Source organism: Balaenoptera physalus (genome assembly GCF_965194825.1).
Source record: "Balaenoptera physalus genome assembly, chromosome: 4".
Lineage (NCBI taxonomy): Eukaryota > Metazoa > Chordata > Mammalia > Artiodactyla > Balaenopteridae > Balaenoptera > Balaenoptera physalus.
The window spans coordinates 138,021,672-138,042,973 of NC_138891.1; the positions used below are offsets into that span (position 1 = coordinate 138,021,672).

General features: G+C 46.2%; 1 protein-coding gene across 4 annotated transcripts in view; it reads right to left on the reverse strand.

Moving 5' to 3' along the window:
* CLDN14 (claudin 14) overlaps positions 1 to 21,302 on the reverse strand; it is a 103,359-nt gene that overhangs the window by 54,846 nt on the left and 27,211 nt on the right. The window contains exon 1 of one of the 4 annotated variants that reach the window (XM_082458880.1): positions 14,888 to 15,198. The exons of 1 other annotated variant lie outside the window; for it this stretch is intronic. The gene's annotated coding sequence lies outside the window, so the exon portion shown is untranslated. Of the gene's footprint in view, positions 1 to 14,887; positions 15,199 to 21,302 lie in introns of those variants that run through there. 2 more of the 4 variants (XM_082458881.1, XM_082458885.1) reach the window with 2 other exon arrangements.

Below are 21,302 nucleotides of genomic sequence, written 5' to 3' on the forward strand. Positions count from 1 at the left end.
AACCTGCTGGACCTGGGCCCACTAGGGCGAATGCAGCCACTTGGCGTTCAAATGTCACATTCAGATGCAGCCACTGGCCACTTTCTGGCAGGACCAGGAGGCACTTGGTAGGACGGGAAACAGGACCCGTGTGGAGACGTCCTGTCCCACGTCGTCTGCACCAGGCTGTGACACACAGCGGAACTGGAACTGGGACCCGGGGTGAGTGAGGGTCCAGGACGCCCATCTTTTCTCAGGTCATTCTGCTGCGCGCTGGGGACACAAGGCACAGATGCAAGGTGCCCTCTGCTTTGGCCCTCCCTGGGCTGCTGGGCCACCTTGACTCACGCCCTTGGAGTTCTGGGCCCTTTGAGAGCCTTCTTCATCTCCTGCTGCCCTCGGAAGCTGCTCTGTGGACCTTACACAGCTGAGCAGAACCCTCCACCTACACGCAGGAGCTCTGTGAAATATGCCGGTCAGTTACCTCCCTCCCGCGGAGAGTCAACGCCAGGCCCTCCTTGGCAGGGCTGCCCAGACCACTCGAGAATCAATTAAGCACTGACTCCTAGTCGAGGCCCGATCCTGTGACCTCAAGAGAAATATGAGACGGAGACCCTGATGTCAAGGGCATGTGGTTGTGCATAGAGACGGAACTGAAGCGCACAGAATGAGTAGCTGCTGGTCTGCTGAAATACGCTAGGGGAGTTGGGGGGACAGGAGAGACTGGGGGGCTTCATGGAGGAGGTGAACGCTGAGCTGAGCCTTGAGGGACGAAGACATTGAAACTAAGGGTGGGGAGAAAGAGGAGGATCTGGGGCTAGAGGAGCAGCACAGTGGTCAGGGGGTCGCTGGAGGTGGTCAGAGGATGGCGAGGAGCCCTCAGGCCGAGGCAGGGAAGGCAGGGAACCACAGAGAGACTGCATGAGGCCAGACTGAGGGGGAAACTTGGCAGAAGCTTTGAGCGGAGACTTCCTGAGCAGACAAGTGACAGGCTGGGAAGGGTCGGGTCAGGTCTGGCAGCCACACGTGGGGTGCCGAGAGCAAAGCAGACAAGAGCAGGTGCCCTCGGGGTGGAATCAGGCCCTGCTGACCCACAAGATCCCCAGTATGACCCCCAGCTGCACACTGCCCTGCACGTGGAGGGTCAGGCCCTTGGAAGGTGTGGGGAGCCCCTGGCATCATCAGTTTCCTTATTGGGAATTGTCTGCTGCTAAAGGGGTTGTCGCGTCTTGAAAACGTGAGCCGGGGCCGCTCTCTGTGCCCCGCCCCACTTCCACTGTGGGCCCCCAGAGCATGGCCTGTGGGCCAGAGGGAAGCAACATCACGAGGGAAAAGAAATGTTTATTTTGGCCCATGCGGCCTCCCCTTCTGACCTTTCCTCTCCTCAGTGCTGTCCCTTCCACTCAGGTACCCAAAGGCTTCCTATTCTTTCCTTCTTCTCAGAATCACAGATTTCAGGGCTGGAAGGAACCTCTGTGGGAATCACCTGGCCCAGGGGCCAGCAAACTCTTACTGTAATGGGCCAGACAGTACATATGTTAGGCTTTGCTGGCCACACAGTCTCTGTTACGACTGCTTAACTCTGCCCTTGTAGTGTGAAAGCAGCCATGATGACACAGAAGCAAAGGGCATAGCTGTGTTCCAATAAAACTTTATTTACAAAAACAGGCGGAGGGCCGGGTCTGGCCCACCATCCTAGCCTGCCACCCCTGATCTAGCGTTCACTCTCATTTCACAGATGATGAAGCTGAGCCCTAGAGAAATGGACTGACTTGACCAAAGACTCAGCGATCTGAAAGTCCAGAGGGACCCGTTGGGATGTTTGTGTTTTCACTGAGGTAGAAAAAATAAAAACAGATGAAGGACTTTATTATTATTTTTTAGGTGTGTTCATTCAAATCAACTTTAAGTCCAACCAGGCAACCACACTCGTGAGGTTGGCCTGAGCAGTCATACCTGAGACAGACTTCACTCCAGTTTGATTTTAACTAATCTCTCCTCTGGGTCTGATCATCACCTACTGAGTAGTACAATCCATCTCACCTCCAAAGTCAGACAGGCTCCTTCTGTGCATGGCGGGGCCAATCCGCTGACCTCCTGAGACATGGGACATTGATGGGCAGAACCTTGGCTCTGAGGGCCACCAGAGAGGCACTGGGTTTCCCCATGCTCCAAGTAAGACCCCCTTATTATTCTCACTGTCACCTACAGGGACCGTGCACCCCAAGTAAGAGGAAAGCAAACACTTTAAAAGAGAAAACTTGGGGATCCGTATTCAACAGGCAATGCATAGACGGTCCAACACACGAAGCTGAACTGTCCTTCCTTTTGGACGTGATAATTTCATCTATTCGGACCACCCTGTCAGTATGTCAGATGTAAAATATTACACATGGAATAATGAAAAATTGCCAACATCTCACCACCATCTTTTGATTAATGGGTAGCTCCTCAGAGATTGATCAGTTTGTTTGATTTTGTTACTTGGAGTGACTGATGGCTATTTTAAAAAATACTTAGCTTTAGAGTTACCCAACATGAGATAATTTTCATATGCCTTGTGTAGCTCCATCCAGAATAATTGGACTTTATTGCCTTCCTTCCATGCATGAACTGAAGTTCCCTGGAGAAGCAAAACAGATTCGGACTTTGTTGCTTTAATATTTCCATGTAGATCAGCTGCCGTATTCATAGAGAGGCTTTGACCAGATGGCCAGCCAGCCTTGTAGTGACATTTCCCATTTCCCGTCTATTACTCACCGATGGAAAATAATGTGACGTGAATTCCCCATTTTGGGTAATATGTGGTTATATCCTGTTGTACCTGCACTGAAGATAAATGACTTATCATGCAATAATTTCTTCACTCTCTAGGGAGAAAATAGGAGAAAAAGCAGTTCACCATGTTTGGCAGGAAAAAGTAATAGTCACTGCTTAGGCATTTACCAGGACATCTCAATTTAATTTCCTAATTTCTTTTTTTTTTCCCCCTCATTGCTTATTTTTCTGCTACTTGGAGGGGGGGCACTTATTTTTGCTGCTTAAAATATTTAAGCTCAGGTTTTAGAAGGCATCCTCAGACACCTGGTTTTTGTCGCATCGCTGGGACATCTCTTTTCCAGACACTGGTCTGACGCAGAGCTGAGATAGCAAAAATCAGTGGAGAAAAGTCCAATTTTATCATTTAAACTGACTCGAATGGGCCAGCAAACATTTTTGCTTTTTAAAATATTAGTTATTACTCTTCACTGTTTGACACAATGTTGTCAATATCGTAAGATCAGCCTTGGTTTTCAACTTCTCTCGCCTCAACCCCAGGAGGTAAATTTTTTTAGCTATCACTCCCTTTAACTATTGCTAAAGATGAGTAACTAATAATGATAAACTTACTCATAAAGGATATATAATTAAAACTAACATTTCTTCCATCTTTAACATGTGCCAGGCAATGCGGTAAGAGTATTCCACACTTAAGTCATGTAATTGTCACCACTGTCCTTTGGGGCAAGTACTATTGATATTATTTACCATCATTTTCCAGGTAAGGCAAGGGAGGCTGGAGAGGAACCTAACTGCCCAGATCCCACAGCTTGAGTGGGATTTGAACCCACAAATCTGATTTCAAGCATTTAACCTATGTGCACTGGGGAAGCCAAGTGCTAGGCAGCTCTTCTTCCTGGAACATTTTAACCTTTCCCTACTCAGAAAGAAGGCAACTTAGTTACTTCCCGGTTTCTGCTCTTCCCACTGGGCTGCAGGTCTCTTCCTGGCTGCTTCTCGCTGGAGAGCTGAGCTGGGATTCCTTCCCCATCAGTTGATCCTGAAGAATGTGGGTCCCCCGAGCTGTCCATCCATGCAGGGAGCATCTGTCCCTGTCCTGTCCTGGAGATGAGTGATTCACCCTGGGACCCAGGTTGGCTGCTGGCAAATCGATTTTGCTCAGTGAAATAACCTGCATGTTGGAGACGGCAGAAGGTTCTGGAAGCGGTGGAAGCTTCTGGAAACGGCTTCCGCTCTCCTTCTCTCCCCCATTTCTGCCACAGGCAGAATATGCTCCAGAGTGAGCCTCAGCGTTGCCATGGCCCTCCATCCATCTAGCCCAAAGAGAATACAAGCCAGGCTGCGGCTGAGAGCAGCCTTCAACAACAGAACTCAAACAAAGAAGGTCACCTGCCGGAGTTTACCCCGTTAGTAACACAAGCCTTTTACAAACTCATTTGTATTCATCCAGACGGCTGTTTTGGCTAGAAAGAAATGCTTCCTCCTCACTAGAATTACAAATAATTTGAGTGGAAAGCTCCAGGCAAGACATATTAATCATGTTTGAAAGGATGTATCTTTTCATACAAAGCGTTTTCTTAAATAGAAAAGAAACTCCCTGATATGTACTTATGTCTAATAGAGGTTGCTAACTCAGAATGCACAGCTTGCTTTGTTTCCTCATCTCATTCCCACCTCCCCTGCAGGCGAAAAATTCAAATCCTTATCCCATATATGCACCCCTGTAATCACAGTCTTCCTTGGTAACTTGCGTGAGGTTCTGAGGAATCAACAACTACGGAGATTTTTCCATAATATTTCCCCTTATCTCTTTTTTAAAATAAATTTTTATTGGAGTATAGTTGATTTACAATGTTGTGTTAGTTTCAGGTGTACAACAAAGTGAAGCAGTTATACATATACATATATCCACTTTTTTTTTTTTTAGATTCTTTTCCCATATAGGCCATAACAGAGTATTGAGTAGAGTTCCCTGTGCTACACAGCAGGTTCTTATTAGCTATCTATTTTATATATAGTAGTGTGTATATGTCAATCCCAATCTCCCAATTTATCCCTTCCCCCTTATCCCCTGGTGACCATAAGTTTCATTTTCTAGATTCGTGACCCTACTTCTGTTTTGTAAATAAGTTCATTTATACCCTTTTTTTAAGATTCCACATATAAGTGATATCATATGATATTTGTCTTTCTGTGTCTGACTTACTTTACTGTTTCCCCTTATCTCTTATTTGTATTTGTTAATCTGAAAAATTAGCATCACCTGATACGTGAAATATGAGATCTAGACATTTTCCCATAATATTTTTCTTATTTCTTATTTATATTTGTTAGCCTAGAAAATTAGCATTACCCGACATCTGAAATAAATATAAAGACATGCTTTATGCAGAGCAAAATACTGCTGTACAGTTTTGATATTATGTTAGTGTCAGAGCAATGCCAGCTAACTGTTCCCTTCCCATGAACCCAGCATAATAGTTACCTGAGCCGGCGACTCGCAGGGAGGTGGGTTTTGATAGGAAGATTTAAAAGGTTAGCACTGCCTTTATTAGTTTATGCTGCACCCTGCATTTCAGTTAAAGATTAAGTCTTTGCATCGGGCTTTTGCTCAAAGGCAGGTTTGGGAGGGATGTGGAATTTTTTTTTTTTTTTAAAAACAAACCCTCCTAGATAGAGTCGGGTTTATTTTTAACAGGAGCAGAAGCGCTGTGGGAACTGGTCTGCAGATTCCATTTCAGCCACAGACTGTTCTGCAAAGGAAGAAGCAGGCTTCAATTTCCCTAATGAAAAAGTGTATCGGGGGCTCTGAGGGGACTAGCCCCCCCCGCATGGTGATCCTGGCCACGGGAGGGTCTGCGGCAACCCTGCCTTCTCCCCCCCTCACCTGATGGGGCAGTTCCCTCCCACATGCCCCGCCTCGGGCAGGCCAGCCCTCCTTTACGATCACCTACTGTGTGCCAGACCTTGCACATGGCTGCAGGGATCAATAAACATCAACATCCCCTAGTCTTCACAGAGGTAGTTTGGTGAGGAGACAGCACAGAAACAAATATTGATTAGGTTAGGGTTAGGGTTAGGTTAATTATAATTAAGGGAAGTCCATGTGACGATAAAAACGTAAGTAAAATCCACGTGATAACACATACAAATGTAGGTGACAGAAAGTGTGAGGGAATGAGGAATTCTGAGAGGTGGAGGGGCAGGGAGAGCCCCCAGCGCCGCTGATGGCTGACAGAGCTTTGAAGGGGGCGCTCTCTCAAACAGTGGGAGGAGATTATGTTTTAGATGCACCTGGTGAAGTCAAGGAAGACAGCCTGGAGGAGGGGAGATGGGAGACCAGAGCAAACCTTCCAACAGCCCAAATAAAGAAATAAGGGCTTGGGCTTCCCTGGTGGCGCAGTGGTTGAGAATCTGCCTGCCAATGCAGGGGACACGGGTTCGAGCCCTGGTCTGGGAAGATCCCACATGCCACGGAGCAACTAGGCCCGTGAGCCACAATTGCTGAGCCTGCGCGTCTGGAGCCTGTGCTCCGCAACAAGAGAGGCCGCGATGATGAGAGGCCTGCGCACCGCGATGAAGAGTGGCCCCCACTTGCCACAACTGGAGAAAGCCCTCGCACAGAAACGAAGACCCAACACAGCCAAAAATAAATGAATAAATAAATTTATAAAAAAAAAAAGAAATAAGGGCTAAATCTATACACATGAACATGGAAAGATCTCCAAGACAGACTGCTGACTGAAAAGTCAAGATGTGAAACAACTTACATTAAAAAAAAAAAAAACACTAAAAACAATACTATATGTATTTTAGGGGTATATATGAGAGCGCCTGGCTGTAAATGCATTTTTAAAAGGTTTCTATTATGTATGTATCCCAAACCAATAACAGTCTCTAGGAGAAGCAGGAGGGAATTAGGATTGGGGGGTGGGGTGTCTGAGTGGACTGTAGTTTTTCCCTGTAATGTTTGTTTTTCTTTGCAATTAAGGAGAATATATTCTGTAATACCTACACAATTAGAATATACTTTAAAAAAATTAAATCAATAATCTTTTGCTTTTCATTATAACACATGGCACTTACGGATATTACATTATGTCCATCTACGTCTAGGTTTAGTATTCCTAAGTCAAATGGATTCTGGAAAAACAGAATTACTGATCCATAAAACCTAGAGTTCACAGAGTCTAATTCCCTTCTTTTACAAATGAGGAAACGTGGGTTTCTTGGGGTCTTTTTATTTATAAGCCCAGGAAGAAGTAGGTAAAATAATTCATGGAAAAGTCATTGTTGCCTTTAAGTCCTCCAGGCAGCCATGAAAACTACATTAAAATGCTTTTTTTTCCACCAAAATTCATTTGCCCAGCCACAAAAGCCATTTTCTCTGAAAAGCGTTGCTCGATTACAAGGCTTGAGTGTTAACATACTAGCAACTGGGTCAGGAGTCAGCAGGTTAAGTTCTACCCAGAAGCCACCATGTGACCTTGACATAAGCTAACCTCAGTGTCTCCATCCCAGCACCGGGGATTTTCTGAGCCCTCAGGGGATACTATTACTCCATTCACAGCAAGGATGGGTGGGGAGGACTTTTATCCGTGAGGATAAAATGCTAGCCTTAAAAAAAATGTGCTTCGAACTTATTTCAAAAGTGAGCTTCTAATCTAACCTTGCATGTGGTGGAGCTGAAAAACACAAGGGCTTCTCTGGAGAATTTGGTGAGAAAGAGAAATCAGTATTTTGACTAAAGAAAATATTTAAGTTATGATCAGAACTATATTTGTCTAGAAATAAAAAAGGGTTTTCCCCCCTTAAATAGTCACAGCTGGCTCTCTTGACCATATAAAGTTACCATGCTGCCCGATGACTCAACTCCCCACATCTGTATTGGTGACTGACATAACGTATTCAGGGCTATCGAACCCTTTGAGTCACAACACCCCTGTTTGATTCAGGTTTATTTTACTAGCACCAAGAGACTCACACGTTCAACATCTGTGGTGTGCTCCTGAAATTCCGAGCCATAAAACCAGTAAATTCAGCATGGTCTGAAGTTCCAGAGCATAGCAACCAACTGTCCAGAAAACGCATTCGGAGGGGCTGGTCGGTAATGGAGCGGGGCTTATCTCAGGCGGGACTGCACATCTGGCTGCACCTTCCCCAAGCAAGTGTGGGAAGAAGGAAGCTGGGGCGCCGGAGTCCAGCTGGGCAGAGAGGGATGGGGAGGGCTCTGCCCTTTGCCCTGCAGTGGGTTGCTCCCAGTGCAGTTCACCTCTTAGGTACTGGAGTACTGAGATGGGGCACGACCCACTCATACCCCGTGTGCTGAGGCCGTGTTTGAAGATGCTCACAGCTTACAGTCGTAGACTCAGCTCTGTGTCCAGCACGGGGGAGAGCTCAGTAGGGCCCGCCTGGCTCTGGAGTATCACGGAGTCTTTAAAAATGATGGTTCCATAGACATTGAGTCATCACGAGAAAATACTGACGGTCAGACTAAGCCAGACAAAGAGCAGAAGAAACCAGGGCAGCAGCAATACTATGGTAATAAATTGGTAAAACCTGACATGCACATGTAACCCAGGGCCAGAGGTGAACACAGAAAAAGAGTAGTAGTTCAGCTTACTAGGGTGAGTGTTTCTTTCCAAAAAAATTTCCATTCTATTAATGGAAATGCATAATTTTATATTATATTATTGGAAGTTATACTGATGAAAATTAATCCTCTAAAGACACAATCCCTGCTTTTTAGCAATCCCGAAGTCCTGGGGGAGGCGTGGGAGTGACGTAGGAATACAACACCAGGTCAACCGTGAAAAGGGTTATGATAGAAACACAGGACAACCCCCCGGGGGGAGCTAGAGCAAGATCATGAACTTCAAAGCGCTTTGACAAGCACAGGATGATATAAACATATGGCTTCCGGGCAACTCACAGGACCACATCTTCCATTGCGGCTGACACCCAGAGGTCCCTCTTCTAACTGAATATACATTGTGCGTTAGGTGCAAATGCATTAGAGAGAGACGGATCATGGGAGCGCTATCCCACCAAGACAACCCACAGACTCCTTCCCGGCCAAGTGCCTGCCCAACGTCCTACACCAGGAGCGAGCAGCCTCTAATTTATCTGCCGTCGCCAGCCCCAGTGTCCCGTTTTCATGATGCCACCCAGCTCTGGGTTCCTTCCTGCTACGGCCCGTGTCCTCGTCCCTCTCCCAACACTTATATTTCAATGACATGATACACCTTCAGATGTGCTGGGTGCACCTGAGCCAGTCACAACAAGAGGAAATGCCATCACTTTCCCCCGCCGATGACGGCAGAATTGAACCATCCCAAGCCGGGAAGTGTAGCAGGAAGCTATGCTCTTATTGTACATATAATTATAGCCATAGAAGTGTGATTTATGTAGGATGAAAAGGAGGGGCGAAACAATAGACTGTCCAAAAATAGGGCAGCAGTTAATTAAATGGCAGTACATCCATTCAATGGAAAAATCACTTATCTATTTTTTAAAAATGACTTTGTAAAGGCGATGCAGTAATAGAAAAAAAGCACATGATACAAAATTAAGTGAGAAAAGATACCGTACAAAATTATATACAAATTATGATGATAAATATAAAAAATATCTTGAAAGGCTGGAAAGGAATACAAATATAGATGTGTTTACACATATACATCTAAGTATAAATACATGTATCATCACAAGTTGTATTGTAAGGGAATGAACACATGCAGTGACAGAGAATGGACAGTCTCCCTGAGCAAGTGCCTTAGTTGATTTTCGGAAGTGGTGGGATCATGGGGGACTTTTTTCCTTTACTGCCAAAAATGTTTATGATGTCATATATAATATGTAATTGCAAAATTATCACATGAGAGAGCATGCACTTTGTTTTCTGGCAGACACTTTCCAAAGTTCAAATGGACAAACTAAACCGCACAGGTTTTGAGGGGCACATTTGGCAGCTAACTCACCCTGGTGGCCTGGCTGGAGGTGGAGGCAGGATGGCCTCAAGGGGCTCAGACTGAGGCCCTCCCTCCTCACGGAGAGGGATGAACGGGAACCCAGTCTCACTGTTACAGCTGCTCTAAACATTTTCCCGGGAGGGAGGAAAGCAGCATGGCGGTGTTGTTCAGAGCTCTGGTTGGGCACTCAAGCAGAAGGAAAAAAATTTATCAGAAAATCTTGGCGGAGCTCGTACATTAAGCTGCGGCTACCTCTGCGCACAGGTTGTCAGATGTCGGGGGGCTGTCCATCTTGGGGAACCCACAGCTAGGCTTTCAGCTCCATCCCAGAGGGCCAGCCTTACACTTGCTATGTTTCTGCCCCCAGAGTCCAGCTGGGATGGAGGGTCCAGCTGAGACCCGCCTGCTCCTGAAGACCTGTCGCGAGGTGGCCAGCAGAGACAGGAGGGAATAGAGGACAAGAGTCAGGGCCGGGCAACTCACCCATCAACCCACCCTCAGGGCGTGCCAGCTCTCTCCTTGTATTGGGTTAGATGCAGACATCAATGTACCTAGACTGGACTCACTTTAAAAAATGACTACAGCGAGTTCCGTTTTAATGCTGTGTCCCCGGCTTTGACCGTCTGTATTACAGAAGCAGCTCAGTGAAGAATCTTCCTGAATCATTTTATGGAGCTATTAAAGGAGCTGCTCATTACTTTGTTTGATGTCATTTGTCTAAGGATCTATGGGACAAATTATTTTTATAAATCTAGGGTGAGTAAAGCTCGTATTTCCTGAAGATGATTTTTTTAACTTGTTTTTTTCATTTGTGCTTTGGCAGCCAGAAACTCAAAGTTAAATCTCACGTCTCGTCACGCTAACAACACTAATTTATGTTTATGGCATATTGGCCCCCTCTTTCCCCTCCACCATCCTTCTACATACTAAAAACATTTTCTTTTATTCAACAGACTTTCTATTTCACTGTAAATGGCCTTCAATTCTTTCTAGGAGGAGACAGTTTATAAATAAACCTGCATAGCACCATATGTTGAGGAAATTGACCATTGGCAGAGACCCAGCTATGTACATTAAACAAGGTTGTTAACCTTGTTTAACCAAAAACAAATCCACAGCCAGGACAAATCCAGAATATGGCTTTCTATACAACAACTGGACCAGGCAGTTCAAAAGTCAAAGCCATAATAAAAAAGGCTGAGAGACTGTTCTAGATTGAGAAAGACACACCAACCAACAGGCTGAACTTTGATTGGATCCCAGTTCAAGAGAAAAAAAAAAAACAGCTATAAAAGACATTTTTGATGCAATTGGGAAATTTTGAATATGAACTGGATAGTAGATGATGTTAAAGTGAATTTTAATAGATGTGTTAATGGTACTGTGGATAGATAGGAAAACGTTTTTCAGAGAGTGAACTATTTATTGTGAAGTGTCATGATTGTTTACAATATACTTTTAAATGGATAAGAAAAATGAAACAAAACGTGTGTGTGTGTGTGTGAGTGTGTATTATGCAGAGAGAGAACAAATATGGCAAAATGTAAACAATTGCTAGCTACAGGCAGACAGTTCATTGTACTAATTCTTTGATCTTTGCTGTGTGTTGGAAAATTTTCGCAGTACGTTGGGCAGAGATATACAAAACTCCAACACTTATAGATCAACCAAAGATGTTTTAAACCTGGTGGCAAATCCTTTTCTGGAACCCCAGCTGTACCCCAAACTTAAACAATTGGGGCAAACATTAAGGGGGATTCAAGGAACACTCATAAATTTAGCAAGAAAAAGGGAAAATAACCACCACCACAGTTTCACCATTGTCACAGTGTGGAGGACAAGTCGTGGGTCTCTCAGGTGGTCCAATAAGACACATGCATCAGAATCAGGTTGCTACAGTTCCAGAGAAGCTATTTCTATTAAAACCTATTTATTTCCATAGTCTGCATGGACAGGTTTATTTCACATGTGCAACCCAGCCAGAACCAAGACATTCATGGACCTAGAACTGTGGCCATCACCCAAACCCAAATATGGGCAGAAATAGAAGCAGGAGGAAGCCCCTGGCACCTGACCACCAGCACCAGTTTAAAGGCTGCAAAAGTCCCATTTGTGTCCCTCCCAGTTCCACCCCACACACGGAGGGTGCCTGACCTGTGAAACGCTCTGACCCACGCTCTTAACCATGGATTTGGAGCCAGACATCTTACACTGATCCCACTGCAAACTGATATGAGTCTCTGTTGCTACTCGTATCAATCTAAGGGATGCCGAGAATGAACTCTGAATCATTTATTCATCTGTTCAAGATTATCTGTTGAGGGGGCTTCCCTGGTGGCACAGTGGTTAAAAATCCGCCTGCCAATGCAGGGGATACAGGTTCGAGCCCTGGTCCGGGAAGATCCCACATGCCGTGGAGCAACCAAGCCCGCGAGCCACAACTACTGAGCCCGTGTGCCACAACTACTGAAGCCCACGCGCCTACAGCCCGTGCTCTGCAACAAGAGAAGCCACTGCCATGAGAAGCCCGCGCACCGCAATGAAGAGTAGCCCCCGCTTGCTGCAACTAGAAGAAGCCTGCGCACAGCAATGAAGACCCAACGCAGCCAAAAAAAAATTACAAATAAAATAAATTCATTAAAAAAAAAAGAACATCTGCTGAGCACCTACTATGTGCCAGGCACTGTGGCAAATGAGAACATAGACTTGTGAATAAATCAGATAAGGTTCTTGTACTCATGGTGTCTAAGGTCTAGTGGGAAATATAAGTAATGAAATAAGCAAACAAATGTGTGTGTTTATATGTACTTTATAAATATATCTAAATACAACTGATTTGTTCCCAAAAGAAAATACATGGGGTCCAGTTGAATGATGGCTTTTATCTCTCCCACTGATGTTGGACATTGGGTAGCACCACCCCATGAAATCCCATCCCTTTCTGCATGAACAAGAGCAGGGGGGCAGCGAGGTTCAAGAGGATGTCTCTGGGGAAGGGACTTGAGGTCGAGTCCTAGAGGAGGGGAAGGAGGGAGTCAGCGCAGGTGAGACTGGGGGAGGAGGGGGCCAGGTGCAGAAGCCACGTGAGGTGGGCCAGGTTGGGTGGAGGAGAATGACCCAAAATGCACTTGGAGAGATGACATCAGGTCAGACTTTGTAGGTGGCGCTAAGCAGCTTTGCATTTATTCTAAGTGGATGGAGGGCCACTGAATCATTTTAAGCAGTGGATGGACATGACGTGACTTAGGTTTTATTTATTTATTTAAAAATTTTTATTTATCTTTACTTACTTATTTTTGGTTGCATTGGGTCTTAGCTGCTGAACACGGCCTTTCTCTAGTTGTGGCGAGCGGGGGCTATTCTTTGTTGTGGTGCGCGGGCTTCTCATTGCGGTGGCTTCTCTTGTTGCTGAGCATGGGCTCTAGGCTTCAGAAGTCGTGGCACACGGGCTCAGTAGTTGTGGCTCACGGGCTCTAGAGCGCAGGCTCAGTAGTTGTGGCGCACGGGCTTAGTTCCTCCGCGGCACGTGGGATCTTCCCGGACCAGGGCTCGAACCCGTGTCCCCTGCATTGGCAGGCGGATTCTTAACCACTGCGCCACCAAGGAAGCCTGTAACACGTTTTAAAACACTATCCTGCGGCAAGTTGATTACAAGTGGGCAAGAGGGTAAGCTGTTGCTGTAGTTCTGGTGAGACATATATTCCTTAAACAAGGATGGTGGGGTAGGAGAGAAGTGGATAGAACTGACAAGCTTTGCTAATGGGCCAAGAAGGGTAACAGGGTGGCTTCTAGATTTTTGGTTTAAGCAAATGCTGGTGCCAGTTAGGGAGAGAGGGACAACTAGAAGTGAACAGACTGGTGTAGAGAACACTGAAGTGAACAGTTTAGACAGAGCTTTTCATCTTCTAAAGAATACCTCCTCCCTTGTGGTCAATTAATCAGGCTGGTACTTGTTGAGGGTTTACCATGCACTGAGCTCTTCACGTTTACCTTGACCATATATTTTTTCAAAGATTATTTGAAAGGACTTGCATTAAAAGTCACAAGTACAAAAAAAACTATTGAAAAGGTATGTGTGTGTGTGAAAGTACAAGAGCCAAGTGACAAAAGGATGGAAATAATCATATCTGAGTCTTAATTCCAAAAGAATCTGCTTTGATTGAAAACACAAAACATAGCTCTCAGCTTCCCAGCAGCCAAAGAAAAAAGGGAAATGTGAGTTTTGTAGAGGTCATTGTCTAATAACAGGAAGCTTTCTGGCTTATGTGGAGAAATAAAACTATGCTTATTCTCTAAAGCATTTTTATCACTACATAGCTTCTCTAAGGGCCAATGATCAATATGGCAAAAAGTTTTGTCAATAACAATTTTTTTTTTTTTGGCTGTGCCACACAGCATGCAGGATATTAGTTCTCCGACCAGGGATCGAACCTGTGCCCCCTGCAGTGGAAGTGCAGAGCCTTACCCACTGGACCACCAGGAAAGTCCTCAAAAACAAATTAACAAAAAATACAAAGACTTTCTATACAAAAGCTAAAAGACAGCCCAAATGCCCAGTAGAATGTGCCACAGGGGGCACTGGCCAAGGGCACAGGTCTTTGGTTTTGTTTTTAATGGTGTCACTGTGATGGTTATTTTGGTATCCACTGATATAAGTCGTTTCTTTTGTCTTAGGATGTACATCTTTTGTGAGTCTCTCTCTCTGAAAGGGTGTGTGTGTGTGTGTGTGTGTGTGTGTGTGTGTGTACCTTTTGAGAGTTAGTTGCAGACTTTCTAAGACGTTTTAATAAACCTCATACACTCCCCCTCCTCTCTGCCATCAGGAAAATTCCAACATCACTTGCTCTGGGAGAGCAAGCCTCACACAAGTTTCCAGACCTCTTCCATATCGTAAGGGAAATAAAGACGCATGAACTCCTTGTTTCTGTCCTTTGCTCAACTGACCGCCCTGTGACAGCCAGGGAGCCCCCTCTTACATCACAGCCTACTTCTTGGGGCACCCCGGGGAATGTGAGCTCCTTGGGGCCAGCCTGAACCAGATTCCATTCTAAATGACCCGAGGCTGGGAGAGAGAAAAGCCGCCCCCCCACTCCCGGCTGAGTTGGATGCACACAGGAGGTGCCTGGGATGGCCAAGCCCCTGGCACCCGAACTCACCCCTCCTGGGCGGCTTCACCCCGGCTCATGGCCGTTCATGGGTCTGCAGCTGGGTACAGTGGCGCCCCGTTCCCTCCTCTTCCCTCCTCGGAAGCGGTCGTGAGCCCCGGGGCAGTCCCGGAGCGCTGGGGCCTCAACGGCCCGCAGGTGGCCCTGCACGCGCGAGGCGAGGGATGAATAATTGACTAATTGAGGAGGCGGAGTGGAATTACCGCTGCGGTTGGGTCCCGCGCAGGCCACACCTGTCCCGCGGCTGCCGCTGCCGCCACCCTGGAGAACACGGCTCTCCTCCGAAGACGCCCTTGACCGCTCGGCAAAGTGCACTGCCTTCTGGCTGGGAACACATTTGCATACTGCATTTCAGGTTCACAGGTGTGCGCAGAACAGGGAAGATTAATGAGCACAACCTGGCGAGAGGGGTGTGAAAACGCCCCCCCCCCACCCCAAGGGAGGGCCGAGGGACCCATCTGCTGGGGCTGGAGTTGCCCTCTGGGGTGGAGGGAGCCCCAGCTTCCAAACTGAGGCGCTCAGAGAGCAACTCGCTGCTCCTCTATTCTTTGCCTTTTTTATTCGTTTAAAAAAGGTTTTTTAGGTGTGGACCGTTTTCAAAGTCTTTATTGAATTTGTTACAATATTGCTTCTGTTTTATGTTTTGGTTTTTTGGCCCTGAGCCATGTGGGATCTTAGCTCCGGGACCAGAGGTAGAACCCTCACCCCCTGCATTGGAAGGGGAAGTCTCAACCACTGGACCACCAGGGAAGTACCTTTCATTCATTTTTTCCCCAACAGGTATTCGTTGAGCATCTACTATGCACCAGGGTTGTGTTGGGAGTGGGGGAGGATACAGCCGAGAACAAAACAAGTCCCTTCTTTCATGGAGCCTCCATATGGTGGGGAGGGGAGACAGAAAATAAAGAAATAACATAGTGGGGGGGGGGGGAATGATAAGAGCAATTACCCAGAAAGGGCAAGGAGGGTGATGGGAAGTTATTCAAGATGTTGAAGAGATACTCCTTTCAAGCCCTTCTTAGATCCTTACTGTCATTTAATAACTATGTTATTATTTGCTGATAGGACTTACCAAGCATTATGATAAGTGCTTTAATATATATATATTTCCACTCCTTTCCAAATATGTGATGAGGCCAAAAATAACCTAATATGCATAAAAGCGCTTTGAAAAGTAAAGGAACACCCCCATTACACGGTGTGACTCCTTGTTCTTGCCTAAATGTCTAGTTGATTCCTAAAGAGGGCAAGAAAATGCATAATTGGGACCGTTTACTAGGTGAGGAAACTAAATCACCCAAGGGTCCCCAAGCTGCCAGCAGACAGGTAGCCTGTGTCACCAATCCCGCCTGCTATGCTGAGCTGCACCTGCTCTGGCTGTGATGCTAGTGGCCAGGGACCCAGTGGGTGACACTCGAGAAGACAATGGTCACACCAGCTCCTGACTCCTGCCAACCAGGCTTCCATTACAGGGGTGCTGCCTACCAGCCGGGTGGGCAGTGGGTGCCCTCCAGGAACCAGTGGGAGACGGGCAGGATCACACTATGCCCTGGTCAGGTCTTGCAGTGGGTCCCCCTCTGCTTCCATCCACGTCTGTTCATGAGACGGGCAGCGCTAGGGACAATGGCCTTTTCTCGGAGTCAGGGGAGCCTGGGAATCCAGCCCCTTAGTGCAGAACCAGGGATCAGCCAAGACTCTCGAGAACCTCGACCCCATCCACAGGGCAGGTAAGGCTGGATTCTGGGCGCCCTAGAAATCTTAGCGCCCCCGACATGAGAACAAAGTTCTCCCAGGACCCAGGAAGTCATGCCTGCCCCACCACCTGACTGTTTCCATAGGAGGATTAAGAGGGGTTGGTGTCGGGATTTGGAAAGAGCAGCACATTTGAAGCTTGGGAGCATTTGGACTTTCCTGTGCATAACCACAGGCAGCCATTCCCTCCCCCTGGAGTGTACTCTCAGACGCCCAGTAAGCCGAAACAAAATTTCTCCGTGTTTTATCCAAATATGCCATGGACTTCAGAATGAACTCTTACTCCTCCGTCCTGCTGACCCGACTGCAAATTAGCTTCTGATGGGGTTGGACAGTCTGGGGAGATGGGCAGTGATCATGCTGAAATATGATGACAGGGGCACGACTGTAAGACATGTGCAAGGAGCGGCCATGTGAAAACAATTAGGACAATAAATTTACTAATTGCCAAAAGTAACTTAATAACAAAACCACAATGCTCTCCGCTATTAATCCTGGCTACCGAGTCGGGTGCCAATTGCATTTTGCTTGCTGGAGGGATTGTAAATATCAGGCCAGTGCCGCAGTGTTTGCAGATATCAAGCAAAAAAGCTTGCCTGGCTTTTGGTAATTGAAAAGTAAATGACTCTCCGACCTGAAACCAATTCAGGGGGCCCTAGGGGTTTGAGGTATTTCTTAAACCTATGCAGAGAGAGAAAGGAAGGAGGCGGGGCCCTCTCGCCTGCTATGACTCTCTCTTCCTATTCAGCTTCTTTGACACTTTCTCCATTTAAACTAGAGCAATGGGAGTTGCTTAGGTTTTGGAGGCTTGGGAATTGATTTTTAACAAGTGGAGATTCAAATGCTATATTTTAAAGAGGCTTTTGGAGTCAAGTTTGAATGGGTAGGTATGAGGTAACAAGTAGATTCAGGGATCCATTCTTGAGTTGGGTGAAGAGTCTTTGGTCTCTGGGTGCCCAAGTCTTTTGGGTGCTGCTTGTGACCGATGATTCCTCATCAGACATTAGGTATTGTGCCCTGGTATCAGGAGTAAATGCAGTATGTTTGGAGAAGAACCTTTATCCCCACAGAAGATCAAAGACAACCATCAACTATATCACCTTCAATAACTCACCAAAACACAAAGGACTGCAAGTTCCCTAAGTAGATGGGCTCTTTGAGCCTACATTTCTCTTAAGGTTGCCCAGGTCTTCAAGGATTTTGGATCATTCAAGCTTCATTTTTGTTCTCTCTGAAATATTCAGAAAAGAGAGGCCAAAGTAATTCTTTTTAAAATGTGTTTCTATCTACCTCCACTCTGACCGTATCTCAAGGGGAAGCTGCATTTACAAAAGTTGGGAGTTCTGTTGGTACTTTATTGTGATGTTTTTAGCATTGCAATGAGCAGGTTAACTGTTTTTTTCCAATTAAAATGAGAATAGCCTGAAATTTCAGAGTTTTAAAGACCAAGTATGCTTTTGCTGGACCATCCCCAAAGATGTCTGGAGAGCTGATGGGAGGCTGAGTGGAGGAGGGGTGAGTGGGGGCACCTTGAACTCTTCTTACAGTTCCACCTCACTGAGGATGATCAATTTTTCCAAGAGGCCTTAAGCCCTGCCTCCAGCTGCGAGAGGGAGGGCCAGTGGGGTCGGCCTAAATGGGATCCCCTGAACAGCTGCCTTCCAGGAAAGTTAGAGGATATAAACTTGGACTTACTAAAAGTTTGGAGAAAAATAGTGTTTCTGAGGCCATCCAACCTCTAGCTCCTCTGAAGTGTGTTCTTGGTTTAATTCAGATCTTCAGAGACCTGCAGATGGGAGTGCATTGTTTTAATTCCTTGTAGAATTACTTTTACTAAATCCCACATTAGCCTTATCTCATTGGCCCACTTCTAAAGAAGTAAGAAAACAAATTCTCAGGTCCCATCCTACGGTCTGATGGAGCATTTCCAGGGGAGCTCGAGAAAAGCTGTGTCTCTGCTGATTCTTTGAGTCAGTGCCATTGTCCTGTCACATTTCCTTCAGATTTCATTGTTAGGAAGAGCTGTGCTTATTCTGAGCAACCGGTTTATTTTTTATCACTAGACTCTGGTGCTTCTAACTGATCATGTTATATCTTTGGGTTGACTACAGGAATTCCAGATTCAAATGGATAAGATCTTACTCAGCACATGTACTTTATGTTCATCTTCTCATTTCTGCCTTTGTCTCCCCTCTGTCACGCTTTCCTTAAAATATGCGCTTACCTTTTTTATTATGAAAAATTTCAAACATACACAAGAATAGCCAATGTACTGTAATGAACCCTCATATAGCCATCGCCAGGCTTCAGTAATTTTCAACTTAGGGTCAATCTTTAATATATGTTTTTACTCTCATTGGAGTTTTGAATCTTTGTAAGTCCCTCAAATCCTTATTCTAATGAGATGGAAAGTACATTCTAAATCACCACAGTAAGTCAGTTGGTCTCACATGGAGGTGATTTTGCGCCTCCCCTTTCACTTCCGGTCCCCCTTCGAGGACATTGGAAATATCAGGACATTTTTGGTTGTCACAGCTGGGCGGAGGGCAGTGTTGCATTGACATCTAGCATGTAGAGTCGGGGATGATCAGGACGGCCCCCTCGGCAGAGTGATCCGGCCCCAAACGCCAGAGGTACCGAGGCTGAGAAACTTTGTGCTAAATGAAAAGTATTTTTCAAGCTAGAATAGTCCTAGGAAGTTGAGTTTGAGTAAAGCAAAAACTGCGTTTTCAAGTTGAAAACTATTTGAAATACCATAGGTTTGATGGTTTATCGCACATTCCTGGTACATATGCTAGAACACCAGTGAGAAACTGGTTCACAGTGGTTGTGTCCGGGGAGGGGAGCTGGGTGGCTGGAGGATGGGGCAGGATAAAGACTTGCTTTTTTTTCCACTTTACTAATAGATCTGTAAGGTTTTTTAAAAATTGAAGTACAGTTGATATACAATGTCTCAGGCGTACAACAAAGTGATTCAGTTATATATATGTAATATATTCTTTATATATATATAATATATATATTCTTTTTCAGATTCTTTTCCATTTTAGGTTATTACAAGATACTGAATATAGTTCCCTGTGCTATACAGTTTGACCTTGTTGTTCATCTATTTTATTTATAGTAGTGTGTATCTGTTGATCCCAGATTCCCAATTTATCCCTCCCCCCTCCCCCCTTTCCTCTTTGGTGACCGTAAGTTTATTTTCTATAAGATTTGCTTTTTACTATGTATCTGTTCACGTCTTTTATATTTTATAATGTATATGTGTCTTACCTATTTGAAGTAGTACATTTGCATAGTATGGACTACATGACTGTTTTCAAAGGATCAGAAAACACAAAATTCTTATTTAAAAAAAACTTTTAAAGTGGTTGTATAAGGAGACTAGAAAGAACCTTCCGAAAGGGCTTTCCAGAGTACCTTGAGCCTGTCAGACACGGAGGGCCGCTCAGCAGAGCCCAGGGCCATTAAGTGAATCAGAAACACGTGGAGGGGCGGCTGTCTGGTTCCCGCATGATGGATCAATTTCGGGAGAGCGAAGTTAAACGAGATGGTCCCCATGCCAAGCCTCTGACGCTAATGAGCCCTCAACTCAGAGAGTGGGTCTCCGGGCAGGCGGGGACGGGTGGGGACGCCCGGTAGCCTTGCCCGCCAGCCCTACAGGCAGGGAGTGGCCTCAAGCCCAGAGGTTGAGTCCTGCTCCCGCTGGCTTGTGGCCACGAGCCCCAGGGGAGTCACTCTCCCTCGGCCTGATCTTCCGGAGGATATGACTGTGATGAGTTCTAATGGTGATGGAAGTGAGGTGAACTCCAGGCTTCTTTCAAAGAGAGCAGCTCTCTAGCAGTTCCAGCAAAGAGCTGTACTCTGGATGGGTTTGCAGACCCTCCCACCTCTCCATTCTCCTCTTCCTCCAGGCTCCCCTGCTCTCTCAGCTCCAGCTCCCAAGGCTTTGTGTGAGCCCCTCGTACTCACCAAGCTCCCCTCTACCACAGGGCCTTTGCACATGCTGTTCCTTCTACCAGGCACACTATTCCTTCCCCTCTCTCCTGGTTAATGTCTACTCATGCTTCCACCCCTTGACTCCCGTCGTAGGTCAGATCCCCTTCTTATAGGATGTCCAGTCTGGGACCTCTCTCTCCCAGCCCTTGGAGAGATACGTCTTCAGACTGTTTGTGTAATTATGTGACAAATGTCTGTCTCCTCTCTGGTCTCTGACCTCCGTGGAGTCAGAGTCTGAGTCTAGACCCTGGCACAGCACCTGGTACATACTTGGGACTCAAGTACCTGTTGACCAAGTGACCCAATGAGTAATAGAAATGACGTTGTCCCAGGTGTGTGACCACCAAGAACTTGTCAAGCCTCTCCTGGAAGAGCAGGAGAGCTGGGAGGAATGGAGGGGCCTCCAAGCTGTGGGAGAAGGGGACCCTCACATCCTGGAATCTTCTGTGACTTCGCCAGGGGTGAGGGCCTTGCTGTGGCCAGGTCAGGTCTCTGAATTTTTACCTCGAACACAACTCAGCATCTTCTGTTTCTCTTCTTTCCCGCCTGCTGTCGATGGAGTGAGGCAGAACTCACTGATGCTCAAATGATGAATTAGTGACCCTCTGAGGTTGGTCAGCAGATGTGGGAGCCCAGTACTGGAAGAGCTAAG